Source organism: Triticum urartu, chromosome 2A, assembly GCF_056163025.1.
Source record: "Triticum urartu cultivar PI428250 chromosome 2A, HENAU_Tu73, whole genome shotgun sequence".
Classification (NCBI taxonomy): Eukaryota; Viridiplantae; Streptophyta; class Magnoliopsida; order Poales; family Poaceae; genus Triticum; species Triticum urartu.
In genome coordinates, this window is record NC_141874.1 from 334,686,372 (window position 1) to 334,704,006 (window position 17,635).

At 46.3% G+C, this 17,635-nt stretch overlaps 1 pseudogene; it reads right to left on the minus strand.

Moving 5' to 3' along the window:
- Positions 1 to 14,247: 14,247 nt before the first annotated feature.
- LOC147985015 (uncharacterized) lies at positions 14,248 to 15,880 on the minus strand (annotated as a pseudogene).
- Between the last annotated feature and the right edge of the window lie 1,755 nt (positions 15,881 to 17,635).

Here is a 17,635-nt window from a genome sequence, read left to right on the forward strand (position 1 = left end):
ACCTGAACTTTCCCGTGTGTTAGGTTGAACTTCCGCCAACATTGTCCAAATAGGTCTTGCTATATACCGTTGGAAAGCTATGGACACGAGTATCATGACCCAAGTTAAATTTTTGGCAAAATGTAAGCGGTTTAAGATTAGTTTTAAAAACCGTTTTTTCTTCATACAAAAAATGTGAATCGTATTTTCGATCGCATTTCTAAACCGTTTATCGGAATGAGGCAAATAATATGGCGTTGGAAAGCTGCTGCAAAACCGCTCCTTCCACATGTTGAAAGTTTTCTCTAATTCCATATGGTTAAAGCATAATTTGGAAAATCGTAAAAGTTCGCAAACCGAGCAGCCGAATTGGTATTTTCGATGTCATTTCTAAACGGCTAATCCAATTGAGGCAAATGATATGGCGTTGGAAAGCTTATAAAAATGCGCTACTTTTTCATGTTAAAAGTGTTTTCTAATTTTGAATGGTTTAAAAGTAATTTAGAAAACAATACAAGTTTCATCGAGTTCGTATTTTCGAGCTAATTTTTTAACTATACGTCTGAATGCAGCAAATGATATGGCGTTGGAAAGCTTGTGGAAATGCGAAACTTTTTGGTATATATTTTTTCTCCCAATTCCTTACGGTTTTAAGAAAATTTTGAAAATAGCTAAATCCGTATTTTTACCGTAATTTCTACAAACTTTATCGGAATGCGGCAAATAATATACCGTCGAAAAGCTACGGAAAATGCAAAACTTTTTCAGGTTGATGGTTTTCTCTGATTCCTAGCAGTTTTCAAGTAATTTCGAAAACACCGAGATCATTCATTCTGCCTTTATCGCGTAACAGATTCTGCGAAAATGCACCCGCGTGAAGAACTTGAGCTTCACTCTGTTTTTTCATGTACTTTTTTTGCTCGTATCTCTCCATCCACTCACCGGAATTGAGAAAGTGATATACCGATGGAAGCTGCTGTAAACACGCAACTTTCCCGTGTTGATTATTTTTTCATACTCGCGACGGTTTTAAAAGTTTTTATCTGAAATTCATTCAGTGCATTAGTTGAACTTCTTACTGTTTTCACGTTGAACTTCTGTGACATATTTTCATTTGTAATTTTCTCATTCATTCATTAGTGTTACACAAATGATACTCCTTTTGTACAAACCCCTCTCACAATAATTTTTTTAACTTTCTCCGGCCGAGGATTTTAACTTATAACAACAAAACTTTTAGTCTTTGCTCTTTTATTCTTTTTAATACAAAATGCACACCATGTAGTACGTGAACTTCTGGCACTTATCAATCGAACTTCTCTCGGTTACGTGAAAATATCTGAGTTTTTATAAATATTTATCTGAATTTCTTAATCCTTTTTTATAAATTTCGAAGCGCTCTATTTTTAAAAGTTTAACTTCTTGTTATTTTATTTTTGAACTTCTTGTTTCCACTCTTTAATAACAAGGAAAATCTAAGTTTTATATAATCATCGAACTTCTCCATCTTTTTAATATGGACTTCCTGGTTTTGTTTCTTAATCTTTTTATGAATTTCGAGGCGCTCTATTTTTAAAAGTTGAACTTCTTATTATTTTATTTTTGAACTTCTTGTTTCCATTCTTTAATAACAAGGAAAATCTGAGTTTTCTATAATCATCGAACTTCTCCATCTTTTTAATATGGACTTCCTGGTTTTATTTTCTTATTCTTTCTTTTTCAATTTGAACTTCATGGTTGATTCTTCAATACTAAGGGATATTTGAGTATTTTAATAACGGTAAAATCTTAGTTTCTAAATAAACATCGAACCACTTTGTTATTTTCGTTTGAACTTCTAGTTTTTTTAGAAATGGGGAAAATCTATTTTTCAACTTTTTTTAGTTGTTCCTTTTTTTAATTTCAACTTCTTGTTATTTTATTTTTGAACTTCTTGTTTCCATTCTTTAATAACGAGAAAAATCTGAGTTTTTCATAATCTTTGGACTTCTCTTTTATTTTAATTTGAACTTCTTAGTCTTATTCTTAGAAAAATATGTTTTTAAATAAGCATCAAACTTTTTAAAAAATATATACTTTTATTTTTTCCAAGAAACGGAAAGAATTTGAGTTTTTCTATATCCAACGAACTTCTCCTTTTTTAATTTGAACTTCTTCATTTTATTTTTTAGTAACAAGGAAAATATGAGTTTTGACATAAATACGAAACTTCTATATTTTTGTAACTTGGACTTCTTGATTTATTTCTTTTAGTAAATCAAATATCCTAGTTTTGTAATAAATATTGAATTGTCCATTATTTCAATTCCAACTTCTAGAGTTTTTTTATTTTAGAAACAATGAAAGTCCTTTTTATGATTTTTGAACTTCTCTATTTTTAAAATTTGAACTTCTTGTTTTTTATTTTAGAAATGGTAAAATATCCGCTTCTAAGTGTCTTTTACTTTTGAACTGCTCTATTATTTCTATTTGAACTTCCTATGATCTTCTGGATTGTCTTTAGTGATTGAAAAAATTTGAGGTTTTAGTAAACATTCAACCGCTCTGCATCTAGGTTTTTTAAGGTGTGTTGTGAGTAGAACACCGAACTTCGGTTGTCAGTGTATTTGAGCTTATGCAATATTAGTAAAAACAGAGCCAATTTGCGCAATTTTTGAATCTTTTCTAAATGGTTGACCTTGAACTTCTTGACATTATTCACTATACACACCTTTTATGTATGTAATAACTTTTCTATATCAAATGTCTCCCTGAATGTATATGAGCTTACCTAAAAAATGTACGTGAGCTTCTTTTTTCAATGGCGTTTTTCTTGCTAACATGGCACCACATAGATCCCTTAAATTCCCTTTCGGCTTCATACCTTCGAATGCAATGGTTTTCCACGGCATGCATGTTTATAGAAATTATAGAAGTTATTTGGTTCGAGATAAAAGAAAACACCGAAATAATTTATTTCCATTTTTGACATAACCACCGACACCTTAGGAATGTATCCATTTTTTATCTACACTTGCTCTTTTTTTGGAGGCTCCACTCCTCTCTGTTGTGCAATCGGACAGGAAGTGTTATGCATTCGTAGTGGGATACAATCTACAACAATCGCGTACAATATGCATCAAACTTCAACCTGGAGTCACATTGGACTTCAAGACCAAATTTTAGAAACAATGAAGTAATTAGAGAGGGGGTGGAAGGGAGATTCGTGCGGTCCATTATTTGCTCCAACGGGACAACCAACGTTGTTGCACGAGACCGGAGAGAACATCTCAGGCGAGGATGATGAACCGGGGGCATGGGATTTCCTGTCGATGAACATGTATTGACGGACGGAGTGCTCACGACCTGCCCAAGGCGTTGACGGCGACCTTCAGAGGGCGCTGCCGCGACCTGCCCTCACGCGCACCTCGGATGAAGCTGGATCTAGGGAGGACACATGCGTCAGATCCGCGTCGACGACCAAGGGGATGGATGGGCTGGGGGAAGGAGGGCGGAGGGGCGGCCAGCGATAATAGCCACGTCCGGCGGTGACTTTTCCGTCCCCTACATCCCTAGAGGCATCGTCGAGATGAGCCACGCGGTGCCTCTTGTCGTCGTTTGGGGCGGAAGACCCGCTCGAGATGCGCGTGGGAGAGGCAGGGGCATAGCCGGGGTGTGGTTGGAGGAGCAGTAGACGGTGTAGCACGAGCGTGGGGATGGGGTGTGTGGGCGTGCGATGACGGCCTGAGGCAGGTCGCGGCCGCGGCCTTGGCAGTTGGCGACGGCGGCGCCTGGGGCAGGTCGCGGCGGCGGCGCCCGAGACAGATCATGGGCGGCTGGGATGGAGCTTCTGCTGTGGAGGGAGGTGGGGGCGGTGGCGCTTCGGCCAGGGAGGGAGGTGGGGGCGGTGAAGCTTCTGCCGGTGGAGGTCGGGTGGGTCGGCGGCAGGGGTGGTGGCGCTCCGACGGCGGTGGGAGGTCGAGTCGATCGGTGGCAGGCGGGGTACCTCTCCGACGGTGGGGGACGAGGCACGACGGCGATGGCCCCGTGCGGTTGGGAGGGGGAGGGGAGGGAGATCGACGGGGGTTGGATCTGGATCAGGGAAGTTGGGAATGGGGGGTGTACGAGAGGTGGTGGGTGGGCTTTTTTCTTTAGGGTTTGGGAATTTGGAAACATCTGATCGCCCCTTATAAGGGCGCGCTGTGATCCAAATAATTATTTTACCACCGGTGGTATTAGAATAGTGGTGTTTTATATAGGACAAATTTTATCTACCACCGATGGTAGTTACCACTATTTGAGTTTTGTACGTTGTATGTAGTATCTATTAAATTGGAGAGTATATACGCGTAGTATGTAGTATATAAAAATGTTTAGCTAGTATATATACTATTCTTTAAATAGTATGTATCGTATTTTAGATATGCTTCTTTTTACGTACAAATATGTACATATTTCATAAATATAATAAAAATCATAGGCCAACTTGCAATTTTTTCGTGTAACTCACTTTGAATCATCTATATATAGTACTACCAAACATGCCCGTGCGTTGCAACAGTTGAAAAAATTACCACACATTTTTAACACAGTTAACCCTTTCTTCCAAAAGTCTACATCCTTTATGTCAACACGACACCTCATCCGTGTTGCCGCTTATCCTTTTCCCTGTCCTAGCCTACATTGGCCGCAGTGTTCATATGATCATAATGTGTTCAAACATGGTTAATCCAAAAATTAATTGGAACACAACATGACACACCTGTCATTGAACTGTGCCTGGGCAAGTAAAAATTTATGACTAAAAAACCAATATCATCAAGCTAGATGCGAGTGCCACCCTTGTTTGGTCGTTAGCATTTTTTGTGGGGCGTTGGGTCATTAGTTTTTTTGTTGAGAAATGTCTGGTCGTTAGTTTTTCAGGGGAGTCTGGCCATTAGGTTTTTGTTTTTTGAGCAAGTCTTTGAGGGGAGTCTGGTCGTTAGTTTTTTTATAGAGTTTGGTTGTTTTTCTTTTTTATTTTGAGACAAATCTGGTTGTCAGTTTTTTAAAAAAAACATCTGGGCTTTAGGTGATCGTGAGATCGATCAACCATGAAAGCAATAGTAGTTTCTTTTATTCTATATGAAGCCCACCCGACAGCCCATAAGGAAAATCAATTAGAAGGCCACTTGGTGGCCTCGTGGCCCAATACCGGTGGTGCGAGATGGGACCCCAAGTAGCGATCTGAAAGCTACGAAGTACAAACCACCTCGACGAACAGACGTACAAAGTAGAAAAACAAATAGATGACGGACAAAACAGACGAACGAAGCACGGACAAATTTTTTGGAGGAAGAATCAATCGCCCTTTTAATAGTAGGTATATACGAATTTTTTGGAGGAAGAATCAATCGCCCTTTTAATAGTAGGTATAGATATGAATAAATTTAAAATGATAAAGTAGTATATATAATACCACATGGTAGTGTTAGGATCTCGATCTATTCTTCTCTCTAGTTTCAGTATTACAGAGTTCCCACACGATACACCCGCTCCACAGGAGCCTGTCTTGAAAAAGAAGAAGAAAAGGAAAGTAGCCAGCCGTGCCGTTCGCCGTGATCCAAGCCCGGATGCTCTCTTGCTTGCGTGTGTTGCCTTAAGTAGCGTTCAGCCATTCTGGTCCCACGTACCGGCGGTTCGGGTGCTTGATCCGATGTGGCCTGTCGATGACGCGACCTCTGCCCTGATTGGTGGCTTACCCTTGATCTGTCGCCAGCGTGTCGTGGTTAGCTGCCCCTGCAGACGTACTGCTGCCCTTGGCTGTGGTTGCACTTGGGACGCTGACATCCCCTTCCCCTTGAGAGCATGCTTGTCCCCAAGCTGCTACAACAGGGTAGCGGGCCTTGAGCGCGAGAGCGTCCTCCCATGTAGCGCCCGCAGATTAGAGTCCGACCAGCGAACCAAGTACTGCTCGCGGTGACCGGTAGGGGTCTGTCGCCAGCGCCTGTCCAGCAGCTCAACAGGAACCAAATCTGCAGAGCGAGGTATTGGCAAAGCAACGGAGACGACTGTACCTGGGGAGAGTACTTGTCATAGTTGGGATACATGGAATACCGGGTGGACCTTCGATTCCGGTGGCAGCTCCAGCTCATATGCGACTGGATTGATCTTGCGCAGCACTTTGAAAGGGCCAAAGTATTTGAAGGCCAGCTTGTGGTTGACTCGGCGATGCACTGACGATTGCACATATGGTTGCAGTTTGACGAAAACATCATCCCCCACAGTGAATTCCCTGTCAGTACGTTTCTTGTCTGCCTGCACTTTCATGATGTGACGAGCTCGGTGTAGATGTTGCTTCAGTACTTGTTGCATTGTCTTCCTCTCTCCCAATGTCTGGGTTCGTGGCCGTACAGAGCATGAAAAGGAGACATGTCCAAAGTAGAGTGGTGACTAGAGTTGTACCAGAACTCAGCAAGTGAAAGGAATTGGCTCAAGTGATTTGGGAAGGCGTGGATGAAACATCTGAGGTATATCTCAAGGCATTGATTGACCCGTTCCGACTAGCCGTCCGTCTGCGGATGATATGGTGTGCTCATGTTGAGTTCTGAGCCGATGATGGTGAACAACTCGCGCCAAAACTTGCTAAACAGGATCCCGATCAGAGATGATAGCCTTGGGCAGACCGTGGAGTTTGTAAACATTATCCAAGTACGAGCGAGCTACCTTCGCTGCTGTGAATGGGTGTTGAAGCGGCAGGAAGTGGGCGTAACGTGTGAATTTGTCCACCACGGCCAGAATGCAATTCGCTTTGCCTGACTGGGGAAGACCGTCAATAAAATCCATGGTGAGGACCTGCCACGCTCCTTCCGGTAATGGAATTGGTTCGAGCAGCCCCGGGTACCTGACCCTTTCTGGTTTTGCTTGCTGACAGGGAAAGAGTCGACGGAGGCGCCGATATGTCATTGGAAATCCCGAATGGCCACCCACCGTGCTATCATGGAAGGCACGTAGCACACTTAGTTGAATTGAAGGGGAGCCGCCAAGCCACAAACGTTGCCTGAAGTATAGCAGGCCGTCATTGACAAAGAAACGACCTTTTGGGTCCTCCTGCTTCGAAAACTACTCCAGCAACTTCTGGGCATGGGGGTTGTCCGTGTAGCTTGCCCTGATATCATCGATGCAAGAAGGTTTGTAGATAGAGATTGCCATTGCCTGGTTTTTCTCATGACTGCGGCGAGACAAGGTGTCCGCGACATTGTTGGTGGTACCTTGCCTGTAGCATATTTTGTACCGCAGCCCCAATAGTTTGGTGAACGCCTTCTGTTGCCACACTGTCGACAGTCGCTGATCGTCCAGGTGCACTAGGCTGCGTTGATCCGTTCGTATTAGGAATTCGTCGTGATGCAAATAAGGTCGCCACTGTTCCACGGCCATAAGAATAGCGAGACACTCTTTCTCATATGTGGACAACCCTCTGTGCTTGGGTGCCAGCGGCTTGCTCATGTATGCAATCGGGTGTCCCCCTTGTTGCAAGACTGCTCCCACACCGTAATCACACGCATCCGTGTCAATGACAAATTGTTTGGTGAAATCTGGAAGTTGCAGAACAGGAGCTGAAATTAAACTCTGTTGCAACAGCTCAAAGGCCTTGGCAGTTTCAGCAGTCCAGACAAATGGTCGGTTTTTCTTCAGAAGATTGAACAGAGGTCTGGCGATAATGCCAAAGTGTTTCACAAACTTCCTGTAATAGCTGGCCAGTCCAAGGAAATGTTCGCACACGAACACGTCACCGTGTACCTCCAACGCCGAGGGTGATGCACCGCAGCTCACGTCGAAGGAGACCCATCCGGAAGCGCGGTACGCAAGCAATCTGGCGGGTGCTTTTCAGGACCCGAAACCCCACGCGCCCGGGAGGGACCCCGTCTGGACATGCGGCGGCTATGGGCTGCCCTAGGTCGGTTCACCCGCCCCTAGAGCCTCGAGGATCGCTGCCCTTCAACACGAAGAACGAACGAAGAACGAGAGAGAAAGAACAAGGGAGGGATGTAAAACTAGGGTAAAAAGTAGATGTGTTTTGCGATTGTGTGTTGTTGTTCAATCGGCCGTCACCCCTTGGGTATATAAGAGGCGGCTGGACTTCCCGTGCAAGAAAAAGGTTTGGATTCACGTCCAAAACCCTAGTCAAATTCGGATTGGTTTTGTCTGAACTTTCCAAAATTGTTCGGTTTAAACTGACTGCACCTTGCAGGTCTTTTTTGTGGTGGTAAACAACCTTGGATGAAAACGAGTCCAAAATCAATCTTGACCGTTTCGACGAGGAGAACAACTTTCATGTTGAACGATTTTTGATCCGAGGTCATCTTCATGGCCAAATTGCTCGCGCAAAACAGCTAAATATTCACGCGGCTCATCAGACATACCCACACATGTGTCTGGTTCCGGGCGTCATATTTTGCCCATTGGAGGGTCACACTGTGCGGGCTCTAACTTTTGCATACGACCTCGGATTGGGACGATCTTTATATTAAAATCGATCGTTTCGATGAGACGAAGACAATCCGTGTAGAAACGTTTCCCATATGAGGCCATCTTAGGGGCGTAATCAGCCTAATAGTGTTCTGAATACAAAATCTGAGTACTTCGAACACAACTTCGGCCTTAGAGATGAGACCGGATGACTATGGCCCAAATATCAAAGTTTTTCCTTTTGACGATATGGAACTTTCTCACTTTGAGCACTTCTCCATTTGATGCCATCTTAATTAAGTTCTTCGTCGTGCCAAAATCTGGTGTCAACACATGCCCCCCTGTTTTCGGCAAACTTGTGTGCTGAAAAATAACTTGCACGATGCTTTTCCTAAGGACGATGTCAACACTCCATCGGCCATTTTATTTGCTTAGGGCAATAATTTCTATATCGGCCATGTTTAACTTCTTGTTTACATCATACCCTGGAACCGATTACCACCAATCGGCTTTAAAGAGATGGGAATGAACCCGTTCCTCATAGCACTAAGGAAATCAAACTCCGAGAGGTCACGCCCTGTTAAGCAAGTAACATCCGGATGATTCCAATCCACCGATGCATCGGCCAAAGCAACACAAGCCTAATTATCCGCGTGAATGACTTCTACCTCATCATCGACCCACTATATTAAGAATTGATGCATGGTAGATGGCACACATTGGTTAGCACGAACCCAATCGCGGCCTAATATAACATTATAGTTACCTTGCACCTCGGCGATGAAGAATGTGGTGGCCAAAGTTTTGCTTCCCACGGTGAGTTCTATGCACATGACACCTTTGGCCTCTGTCTTTTCTTTACCCTCAAATCCATTAAGTACCATATTGGTCTTCATCAATGCATCATTATATAATCCCAACTTCTTGAAGACCGAGTAGGGCATAAGATTTACCACAGCACCACCATCAACGAGCATCCTAGCAACCGGCGATCCGTTAATATGACCTTTGAGGTACAATGGCTTTAAGTGTTTCACCGGTTCTTTTGGCTTCTCGAAGATAGCGTTCTTTGGACCAAAATCCAGTTGAGCCACCTCCCCTTCTTCACCTATAGCACGAAAGTCGGCAGGTAAGTAATACACCATATTAATATCCATACCTTCCCGAACCGGCGTAGAGTCGTAATCCACCATCTCATCTTCATCCCTCAATGTGTATATTGGGCTCAAAGTTTCCTCAATTGAAGGGGATTTTCCAGGTGGTGTGGATGATGTAATAGGGGTCGCATCATCCTCTTTTGGTGGTGAAGGTGTTGCTGCAGCTAATGTAGAAGCATCTGTGTTTTGTTTTTGTTTAGGCCTCCACACTTGTTTTGTGAGTGCCATGGGCCGAATTTCACTTAACAATTCGTCAATTTGCCTCTCCTCTTTGTGCTCTACCTTCTCGTGGTTCCTCATGCATTGTAATCTCCTTTTCATGGTCTTGGTTAAACCGGGAGGACACCACTTAGGTTGAGTATATTTGGAATCCCTTGGTTTGGCCCTGCTTGTGCTTGCCTCATGATCACTAACCATGGAACCCTGCTAAACAATAACAATATCACAATTAGAAGTAGCCAGATTACCAACAACCGGCTTTTCGATCTCCCTTTGCTTGTCACATTCTGCAATTTCCGCATTACGTGACTTAACACGCCACACTTTTTTGTTGGCCTTACTTGGAGAAATTTTTGTTGGCCGATTAGCACCATAGCTCAAACGACCTTGTGTGGGATAATAAAGCCTCTTGTGAGCAGGCCTTCTAGGTGATGCCCACCCCATATGAAAAGCATAAGGAGCCATTGGGGGCTGCCACCATCCTCCATTGAAGTCTCTCATGTAATATGGCACATAGGAGGGTTGTGACATCCATGGTGTCGGTGCCCATGGCCCATATGGCCTTGCATAGCATCGAAACTCTTGTTCCGGAGGTGATCTTGAACGCTTTGAATGTGATGGCCGATTAGACCTAGAACTGGCCGCTTGACTTGCATATTTGGATAGCAACATATCAAAAGTGGCCTGATTCGCTTGCGCTTAGCTTCACTCTTTCCCCACTTGCCAACTTATGAATTCTTGGGCTTGATAAATTTAACATGAGTATCTTCTTGTACTTGTGGTTGCCCCCCGAGTGCAGGATTTTTTATGGTGATCTTCAATACTTCCTTGCCATCGGGTTGCTTATCAAGCACAACCTCTCGTCCCAAGACTTTGTCGCCCTCCTTGCCTTTCCTGGGTTCACCAATAAGAACATTATCTTTATTAGCAGATTCGGCTATGCTAGGTCAAATCAACATTTTCTTTCCCTCCAAGTCCATGGTGTTCATTGGGAAGGGCTGTTTATCAACTTGCATCTCAACAAAATTCAATCGTCCATCATTAATGGCCGATTGTATCTGTCGTCTGAAAACATTGCAATTGTTAGTAGCATGAGAAAATGAATTATGGTACTTGCAATAAGCACGCCGTTTCATCTCCTCAAACGGCGGTATGGTGTGTGATATTCTAATCATCTTATCTTGCAAGAGAGCATCAAATATTTTATCACACTTTGATATATCAAAAGTAAACCTCACTTCCTCATCACGATTCTTGCGAATCGGCTTAAGAGCATTGCACATATAAAGTTTGGCCTTTGAGGACCAAACAAATTCTATAGTATAGACATCAACCTCATCGTCTGAATTATCATCATTGTGTTCAACCATATGCATTCTAGAACGATCGGTTGTAGACCTATGGACTTCTTTACTTCGACTCTCTTGGGCCAAAGCTTTTTGTAAGACTTGGTTAATGCTCAAAAACTCATAACTTTCTAGCTTCTCTTTAATGTGAGTTTTCAAACCATTAAGAACAAGATCCGCCAAGTCTCTCTCAGTTATCACTAAGCTATAACATTGGTTTTTTATACCTCTAAATCTCTTGACATAATCGGTGACCGATTCATCATGTTTTTGCCTAACTGATGTAAGATGTGACGATTTCAGCTCATTATCACCGCTATAAAAATGATCATGAAACTTTTGCTCTAATTGCGACCATAAGAGAATTGAACCATGTGGTAAAGCAGCAAACCATAAAAATGCGTGCCAGTTAAAGACAAGGGAAATAAACGCACTTTCAACTCTTCTATGGAACCTGCTTCACCCAACTGTGCTAGATACTGACTCACATGCTCCCAAGTCATTTTCGTACCCTCACCACTAAATTTAACAAAATCAGGAACCTTATAACCTTGAGGGTAAGAAATTGCATCAAAGTGTTCAGGATAAGGCTTTTGGTACACACGACTCTTTACTTTCGGCTCGTTTCCGAAAGTTTCTAGAAACATCTTATGCAAATCCTCCCTTAATTTAGCTAAAATTGGATACGAGGTAGATGCGGATGTTTGTGGCAATGACATAGGAGCAACCTGAGTACTAGCTATTGGTGCAACTTGTGGGATGGGCGCCGAACCATAATTCGGCGGAAGATCAAACATGCTTGCGCCTATGGGTGGTGTGACAAAGTGATTCGGCGTTGATGCCAAATTGGGCACACTCATAATAGGATTAGGATATGCAGGTGCGGCCACAAGCTGGTTGGTTTGACTAGGGTAAAAATTCAACGGCATACTATATTGTCGTTGTATCGGAGGTGCCGATGAAATAGGTAAAGTTAGACTAGGGTTTTCAAATACACCAACAGTACCACTAGATGACGCAGGCATGTTTTTATTAGCATTAGTATTTGACATAAAAGAATTGTACGTCATCACATTACCCTTACTAACAAGACTCTCAATCACAGCCACTTGCTCTGGAGAAAAAACTTTACTCACAGTGATCTCATCTTGTTCGTCAAGGAGAGGAGGGAAATTGACGTTTCCAACTGGAGTGATGTTGCCTTGACGGTCCTTCTTGAAACTTGAAAGAAACGCTTCCAAATCCTCCTCCTCGCGCTTCTTCTTGAGCGCCTCAAAAGCCTCTTCACGCTGCTTCTTGCGCGCTTCGTAGGCTTGGCGATGTTCATCCGATAGTTCATCAAGACCGGGCTTAATGATGTTATCGGCGTCAACTTCTGAGGGCTTGGGGAGATTTGACATGGTTGATGGTGATTCTTGATCTTTCGTCCCCAGCGGAGTCGCCAAAAAGTGTGTTTGCACACGAACACGTCACCGTGTACCTCCAACGCCCAGGGTGATGCATCGCAGCTCACGTCGAAGGAGACCCGTCCGGAAGCGCAGTACGCAAGCAATCCGGCGGGTGCTTTTCAGGACCCGAAACCCCACGCGCCCGGGAGGGAGCCCGTCTGGACATGCGGCGGCTATGGGGTGCCCTAGGTCGGTTCGCCCGCCCCTAGAGCCTCGAGGATCGCTGCCCTTCAACATGAAGAACGAACGAAGAACGAGAGAGAAAGAAAAAGGGAGGGATGTAAAACTAGGGTAAAAAGTAGATGTGTTTAGCGATTGTGTGTTGTTGTTCAATCGGCCGTCACCCATTGGGTATATAAGAGGTGGCTGGACTTCCCATGCAAGGAAAAGGTTTGGATTCACGTCCAAAACCCTAGTCAAATTCAGATTGGTTTTTTCCGAACTTTCCAAAATTGTTCGGTTTAAACTGGCTGCACCTTGCGGGTATTTTTTGTGGTGGTAAACGACCTCGGATGAAAACGGGCCCAAAAGAAATCTTGACCGTTTCGACGAGGCGAACAACTTTCATGTTGAACGTTTTTTGATCCGAGGTCATCCTCATGGCCAAATTGCTCGCGCAAAACAGCTAAATATTCACGCAGCTCATCAGACATACCCACACATGTGTCTGGTTCCGGGAGTCATATTTTGCCCATTGGATGGTCGCGCTGTGCGGGCTCTAACTTTTGCATACGACCTCGGATTGGTATGATATTTATATTAAAATCGATCGTTTCGACGAGACGAAGACAATCCGTGTAGAAACTTTTCCCATATGAGGCCATCTTGGGGGCGTAATCAGCCGAATAGTGTTCTGAATACAAAATATGAGTACTTCGAACACAACTTCGGCCTTAGAGATGAGACCGGATGACTATGGACCAAATATCAAAGTTTTTCCTTTTGACGATATGGAACTTTCTCACTTTGAGCACTTCTCCATTTGATGCCATCTTAATTAAGTTCTTTGCCGTGCCAAAATCTGGTGTCAACAGGAAGCTGCGCATTTCCCGGCTGTTGCGAGGAGCTGGCCATTTTTTGATAGTCTCAATCTTGCTCGGATCTGTAGAGACGCCATGTTATTATTGACATGCCCGAGATAGGCTATCTAGCGTTGACCGAAGGCATATTTTGATTGCTTCGCTTGCTAGTGGTCTCTCCGAAGCAACTGGAGTACTTGCCGAAGGTGATCCACATGTTGTGCCAGGGTTTTACTGAAAACCAGAATGTCATCGAAGAATAGGATGACATAGACTCGCAACACTGGTTGAAGTGTGGAGGTTACAGCACCTATGAAAGTTGGAGGAGCAACAGCTAATCCAAATGACATAACCACGTACTCCCAGTGACCAGAATGTGTTGAGAAAGTCGTCTTGTACTCTTCTCCTTCTGCCAACCGTATTTGATGGTAGCCGGCGCGGAGGTCCAGCTTAGAGAACCAACATGCTCCGACCAATTCATCCAGCAGTTCATCTATGATCGGGACAGGGTACTTGCTGACGATCGTCATTGCATTCAGACATCGGTAATCCACATACAACCGTCATGTACCATCTTTCTTTTTCACAAGCAGAGATGGAGAACAAAATGGACTGGTGCTCTTCCGGATGATGCCGACGTTGAGCAGCTCCTTCACCTGGCGCTCAATCTCATTTTTGAGCTCCGGTTTGTGCCGATATGGTCGCAAGTTAACAGGTTGCGCCCCTTCCATGAGTGGGATCCGGTGGTCACAAGCACGCCGAGGCGGAGTTCTTTTGGTTCTCCGAAAACATCTGTGTATTGTTCCAAGACTCTGAGGGTTTCTAATGGGATTGGTTCCTCTGGCACCCCTGATTTGCTCACAGCATTCAGGTGGACCACATAAGCCACTGATCCTTGTTTGCAGGCCGACAAAAGTTCCTGGGAAGAAATCGCAGAGCACTGGAGCTGGTCACTGGACACTGCTTGCATTTCCACTGAACCTTGATCAGTGGTGACTGTCATATGCTGTGCTTCCCAGTCGATATGCATGGGGCTGTGCTTCTTGAGCCAGTCCATTCCTAGAATAGCGTCATATACTCCCAACGAGATGAGTTTGAAATTGGTGACAAATTCATGGCCATGAGATGTCCATGGACACTGCGGTATGAAGCTGTCACAATGCAACAAGGCGCCATATGCCACTTTTGACTTTGCAAGCTTTAGGCATTTTGCAAACTCCTGATAGTTTAGCAGCCATATGATGATCCAGAAAAGAAGATGATCTGCCGGAGTCCACCAGTAATGACATCTCTCGGCCTTGGAATCATGCGTGAAGCTGCATCACACCCGGGCCAGCAGATCCATTGACAATTTGTTTGGAGATAGTGCACAAGTTGTCTTTGTCAGGTTCAGGTGGATCTTGTGTATGGTCACCTAGCACATCCTCTGTTGCAAACAATGCCAATAATTCTTCCACGACATGCATTTGTACTGTAGGTGGGCATGTATGGTCTTTGCCCCACCTTTCTCCACACTTAAAGCAAAGACCGCGAGCGCGCCTGAAAGTGCGCAACGCCAATATCTTGCTGTTATCTACACCTGAACCTACCCTTGCTGCATCTGTGCCTCACCGATCTTCTGCGTTGGCAGTGGGCATTGATGGTCGTAGTGAGCTTGCGGGGAGACTTGAGGTACTGGGCGCCATCCAACGCAGCGGAGACGGCCAACTGGACGCGGCGCGCATGGCAAACTCCCCGTCCGCAACTCTTTGTTGAAGCAGAGCCAACGAACACGCCGTGTCGAGGTCAGGCGGCCGTTGAATGAGTACCACTGCTCGAATGTCCGCCCGTAGACCCTCGATGAATCATGTAAGGAAGAAATAAGGATGTGTTAGTTCAGAGTAAGAGATCATATGATTCATCACTGTCTCAAAGCGTTTGATGAAATCAGCAACAGAATCCGTCTGACGTATCGCATAAAACTGTCGGATGAGTAATTGATGTTTATCGCGCCCGAAGCGCGTACACAGCAGAGCTGTAAACGGCTCCCAGGCGAGGCCAGCGATCTTGCACTGCACTGATTGTAACCAAATTGCAGCATGGCCTGAGAAATTCAGAATTGCCATCGGAACCCAGTAGGATTTGTTCACAGTGAACAATTGGAAATACTGCTCAGCGAGTGTTTTCCAGAGCTGAGGATTTTCACCCGAGAAGATAGGAAATGACATCGGCGGTGAGGATTGACCCAAAGTCGCCAGAACTTGCGAGGACAAAGGGGACGATATTTGGGACGGGATCAGGTTCATACCCGTGACCGGGGCAGTCGCCGGTGATGCGGGGGTCACCGGCGAGTGTCCCCCGGTATGCAGTGGCGCGCCATGGCCTGGTTGCCCGTGGATCTCGCGAGCCCCCGTTGAAGGGATTGCAGGCGGCGTTGATCCACTGGATGGTGGAGACGAAGACGACGCTGCTTGGAGAGCGGCGACCGAGAGCTCCAATTGCGCAAATCGCGCCTCCAACTTCGGCGTCCAGGTGATGAGGGAGTCGATCCGCGCTGTTTGCGTCGCCAAGGCCTGGAGGATGGCGTTGTTGTCGCTGTCCTGCTTGTTGGCGCGGGCGACGACGTCCTCGCTCATCTTGTCGAGATAAGCCTTTAGCGCGGGATCCATGGTGGCGATGAGGTGGTCGCGCGCCTGCTTCTGGCGGCGGGTTTCTAGGGCGACGAGCGGTTGGCGACGACGGAGGGTGGCAGGTGGCTGTCTGATACCAGGATGTTAGAATCTCGATCTATTCTTCTCTCTAGTTTCAGTATTACAGAGTTCCCACATGATACACTCGCTCCACAGGAGCTTGTCTTGGAAAAGAAGAAGAAAAGGAAAGTAGCCAGTCGTGCCGTTCGCCGTGATCCAAGCCCGAATGCCCTCTTGCCTGCGTGCATTGCCTTAAGTAGCGTTCAGCCATTCTGGTCCCACGTACCGGCGGTTCGGGTGCTTGATCTGATGTGGCCTATCGATGACGCGACCTCTGCCTTGTTTGGTGGCTTGCCCTTGATCTGTCGCCAACGTGTAGTGGTTAGCTGCCCCTGCAGACGTCCTGCCGCCCTTGGCTGTGGTTGCACTTGGGACGCTGACAGGTAGTATATGAGATATATGAGGTAACTACTCCTGGGTGACATATAAGATATATATAGGGTGGGTCTATTATGATAACATCCTTAAGAGTCTTATTCTGATAAGACCTAATCTTATTCTGCTAACACCCCCGCCTACCGCTGTAGCTACAAACTAACCACCGAACTGCGGCGATAAAAAAATCCCACCCACCTTATCATGTTCGGCACCAACTCCCCTCTCCCTCCCCCAGTCCCCACGACCTCCACCTCCAACCCCGCCGCCACACAAGCTCCACCTCCCACCCCAACACCGCCCGCCTGGCGCCTCCCCGCCTCCTACTCCTCCCGCCCGGCGCCTCCCCGCCTCCTACTCCTCCCGCCCGGCGCCTCCCCGCCTCCTACTCCTCCCGTCCGGCGGCGCCCCGCCTCCTCCTCCTCCCGCCCGGAGCCGCCCCGCCTCCTACTCCTCCCGTCCGGCGCCGCCCCGCCTCCCCGACGCCACCTTACTCTCCCCAACCTTGCGGCCTCCTCCCCAGCGCCACCATCTTCTCCCCCGTCCCCGACCACCGTGGCGCCCCTCCCCACCACCCCCTCTCACTCCCGCTCGGCGCGCCTCCCTCCCCAACCCCACAACGCCGCCCCCCGACTCCCCCACCCAAGCCCGACTCCCTCATGGCGCACGCCACCTCCCTGGACAGCCGGATCTCGGCCGCCCCGAGGGACCCACGCCCTGCAGCTGCCGTCTGAGCAGTGGAGGCTGATGGAGCTAGTGTCGTTCGCCAGCGACTCATGATGCAGTGCACGTGGTCATGCGGTGTAGTTCCTCTGGCAGCCAATGCCGATCCACCTCCGGCTGCGGCGCTGGCTGCCTCGCCCTCGCCCAGAGCCCCTCCGCCATTCACCTCCGCCCTCTGCCTCAGCGGTGCTGGTGCTATCCAGTGCGGCTCGG